Genomic DNA, 4,284 nt, shown 5'->3' on the forward strand with positions numbered 1-4,284 from the left:
TGAGTGCAATACTTACACGTGTTTGGAAATCGAGAAATGCAATGGTGCATGGGATCGTCGCATGCAATGATGTAACACTGCTGAAGTAGTTGATTGGCCAACTTGAAGTAGTGTACAGATGCAAGAACATTTATTATTATTATTATTATTATTATTATTATTATTTTGTACAACTGCTCCGGTCGAACTATAATATGCACATTATCCGCTTGTTAAGTCTGACGTCATGTAGCAGCGCTTCCCTGTCCAAATGCTCAATCAGTTACCACGAGAAAACAACAAAAGGTGCTAATATAAACTCACAATGTGATACAATACTAGCGAAAAAGTTATAATCTTAACCTTTAACTCCATACCGAAGTCCCAGATAGCCAGACAATGAAAATATAAATATAAAAAAAAATATCTAAAAAATATTTGTGTTTGGGACGCTGTGAGCACGGAGACTGTAGTATATACCGTAAGTTTGAAAGCGTTTAGCTTAAATTATTAATATAATAATTAATTCTCTCCATTGTCCTCTCTCAGTCCACAGTGTTTCTCCTCTCCTTTTCTCTCCATTCTCCCCTCCTGATAACCTTCCTCATTTTCTTTTTCCTCTCCTCCTGTGTCTGCTTGATGTTCTTCCTCTTCATTTTCCTCTCCCAGTCCACCATCTTCCATCTCCTTGTTTAAAACATTGTCCATCTCGGTTTCCCTCTGCTTTTGCCCACTCACATTAACAACCATATCTGTTTGTTGTTCACTACTATGCTCTCCCTCCCACATCCAACATTCGCACCTCACCAACACTTTCCTAGATTCCGGGCACTTCACTGCATTGCAGCTTCTTGCCAAGTGCCCCTGCTTTTTTCACTGGTAACAAATAAAGTCCGGGCAATCTTTAAATACATGTCCTGGATCCATACACAATCTACAGGTTTTCACCTGCCGATCGTGTATAATCCGAAAGTACTGTGTGCCCTCAGCAGTCTCAAACTTGCTGCTATATGGTAGATATACAACTTCCTTTGGGAACCTGACCTTTACATATCTCGTACCATCTGCTATTTCAGTACCCGGATATGTTCTTCTCTTAATGTTGGATGAGGGAGTTACACCCCATGCCTCCAATTTATCTAATATATCCTGGTCATCAACATATGCAGGCAAATGCATAAAAGAAACGACATACTCTCTTACTTGTAGCTTTCTAATCTCACAAAATTGTTGCTTGATTCTTAGTCCATCCTCTAGCTTTTCACACTCCTCCTCATTTGATAACGTGATCTCAAATTCTTTGCCTTGTCTTTGTCTTATCGCCAAAATCTTTCCTCCTCCAATTTTTTCATTCACTTCTTTGATAATATCCTGCACCGATCCATCTCTCACCTCTGCCAGATCCACAATTACAGTTGCTTCCTTTGAATAAATAATCATTTTCATCGCCTCATTGTATCCAAGCCGTTGTCCTGTAGTGTTTTCCTTGTCAAAGTCCCTGCGTCTTTCTCCTGCCATTTCCTTGTTCATTTCCATTTAATCAGTCCAATTTTGAAAAAATAACAAAGAAAAAACCTCCAAAAATAAAAATCCTCCCCAGACAGCCTAGGCTGCTGGGAAGTGTTTGAACTTAAAAACAAAACAAAACAGAAAAAAGCTAACTTTAAACAAAAAAAGGGTTTACAAACAACAATGGTGTGCCTACTCTCACCCACTACTGCCACCTCACTTCCTGCTAGCACTCTAGCGCCGCCAGGTTGGTATGGGTGTAAGCGAAGACTGCTGCAAAGAGAGGGCTATTTAAAGACCAGCCAATCTAATCGCCAGTACATTATATAAGTAGGAAAGAAAACCCAAAAGCTTAAAGCACCTGGTATTCCTAGGCAGTCTCTCATCAAAGTACTAACCAGACCTAAACCTGCTAAGATTCAGAGATCGGGCATTGACTCTTTTTTTTTATTTTTATTTTTTTTTATGGAAGATTATTATATAATTCGTGAAATTTTCCAAAAAGATTAAAGCACCTGGTATTCCCAGGCAGTCTCCCATCCATGTACTAACAAGGCCCAAACCTGCTAAGATTCAGAGATCGGGCATTGACTCTATTATTTGGCAAAATTATTATATACTAAGTGAAAAACTTCCAAAAAGCTTACAGCACCTGGTATTCCCAGGCGGTCTCCCATCCAAGTACTAACCAGACCTAAACATGCTAAGATTCAGAGATCGGGCATTGACTCTTTTTTTTTTTTTTTTTATGAAAGATTATTATATAATTCGTGAAATTTTCCAAAAAGATTAAAGCACCTGGTATTCCCAGGCATTCTCCCATCCATGTACTAACCAGGCCCAAACCTGCTAATATTCAGAGATCGGGCATTGACTCTATTTTTTGGCAAAATTATTATATACTAAGTGAAAAATGTCCAAAAAGCTTACAGCACCTGGTATTCCCAGGTGGTCTCCCATCCAAGTACTAACCAGGCCCAAACCTGCTTAGCTTCCGAGATCAGAAGAGATCGGGCATAACCAGGTTGATATAGCCGTAAGCGAAGACTGCTGCAAAGAGAGGGCTATTTAAAGACCAGCCAATCTAATCGCCAGTACATTATATAAATAGGAAAGAAAACCCAAAAGCTTAAAGCACCTGGTATTCCTAGGCAGTCTCTCATCAAAGTACTAACCAGACCTAAACCTGCTAAGATTAAGAGAACGGGCATTGACTCTATTTTTTGGCAAAATTATTATATACTAAGTGAAAAATTTCCAAAAAGCTTACAGCACCTGTTATTCCAAGGCGGTCTCCCATCCAAGTACCAACCAGGCCCAAACCTGCTTAGCTTCCGAGATCAGACGAGATCGGGCATAGCCAGGTTGGTATGGCCGTAAGCGAAGACTGCTGCAAAGAGAGGGCTATTTACAGCGATATCATTTACAGCGCAATGTATTTTGTTTAAAGCACTATATAAATAAAGGTGATTGATTGAAAGACCAGCCAATCTAATCGCCAGTACATTATATAAGTAGGAAAGAAAACCCAAAAGCTTAAAGCACCTGGTATTCCTAGGCAGTCTCTCATCAAAGTACTAACCAGACCTAAACCTGCTAAGATTCAGAGATCGGGCATTGAAGATTATCCCGCCAAACACATATTGCTTCCTCATACAGTTAATTATTTATGCTATTTATAATTATATTTTCCACTTCCATTTTATAACAATCATTTTTCAATAGTTCTGTATTAAATAACCATATTCCACTTCCCCTCTCTACTCCACTCAAATCCATTATTACATATAAGAAGTCATGATCACTTCCACTATATATTTTATAATATATTTTTGATATATATTTGTCAATTTCCCTATTACTTAATAAAAAATCTAATCTACTTTGCTTTAAAACTGAGTTCACAACTTGTCTTCGTGAATATTCCCTTTTAGATTTATTTCTATTTCTCCATACTTCAATCAGATTGTGTTGGGACATCATTTTTTCCAACTCATTCCTCCCACTATCAGCTTTATATATAATTTCATCATCAACATCAATTCTTTCTAAAACAGTATTAAAATCTCCAATCAAAAACACATTTTGCCACACACTCATTAAATCACTCAACTCCTTAAAAAAATCTACTCTTTCTCGTCCCTCATTTGGAGCATGAATGTTACATATTATTATTTCTTTTTCTTTACTTTTTAATTGAATAACCAAAACTCTACCCTCATTGTCCTTATATAATACATTTGTTTTTTCAAGCACTTCTCTTTTTATTAAAATTGCAACACCTCTTTTTTGTTGTGGGTCATTATTAAATAAAATTTCTCCATCCCACATATTTTTCAAGCCATTAATTTTGTCATCATTCCAACATGTTTCTTGTAAACATAGTATATTGCATATCTTAGTCAAATGAATCACATTTTCAAGTTTAGTAACATTTGATAATCCTCTAGCATTAACGGTTACAATACAGAATTGACTCATCACTACAAAAAAGGAAAGAATAACCAACAAACAACAAAAACAGCCCAAAACCCTTTCTATCAGTCCAGTCTACTAATAAAACACTTCACTTTTGTTCAGTCTCTCTCCCCTCTTCCTCTCTTAATCCAGTCATTTCTGCCTTTTTTTTCTTTTTTTCTTTAGATTCTCTTCTTATTCTTTGTTTTTCCATCACCTTCTCAATATTAATTTGTGCTGTTGTTTTCAATCTACTTCCCCTGCTCAATATGTTTTTCTTCACACTTTCTTTCCCACCAAAAGTTTTTTCCTTAGTGTCTCTTACCTCCTCTTGGCTTG

At 36.9% G+C, this 4,284-nt stretch overlaps 2 non-coding genes across 2 annotated transcripts; both read right to left on the minus strand.

Moving 5' to 3' along the window:
* Positions 1–2,411: 2,411 nt before the first annotated feature.
* Positions 2,412–2,530, minus strand: LOC113069674 (5S ribosomal RNA). Its single transcript, XR_003279792.1, has one exon. It is a non-coding gene; the product is annotated as a 5S ribosomal RNA (ribosomal RNA).
* A 221-nt stretch (positions 2,531–2,751) lies between these two features.
* On the minus strand, positions 2,752–2,870 carry LOC113069681 (5S ribosomal RNA). Its single transcript, XR_003279798.1, has one exon. It is a non-coding gene; the product is annotated as a 5S ribosomal RNA (ribosomal RNA).
* Between the last annotated feature and the right edge of the window lie 1,414 nt (positions 2,871–4,284).

This window comes from Carassius auratus, unplaced genomic scaffold (assembly GCF_003368295.1).
Source record: "Carassius auratus strain Wakin unplaced genomic scaffold, ASM336829v1 scaf_tig00002276, whole genome shotgun sequence".
NCBI classification, from domain to species: Eukaryota; Metazoa; Chordata; class Actinopteri; order Cypriniformes; family Cyprinidae; genus Carassius; species Carassius auratus.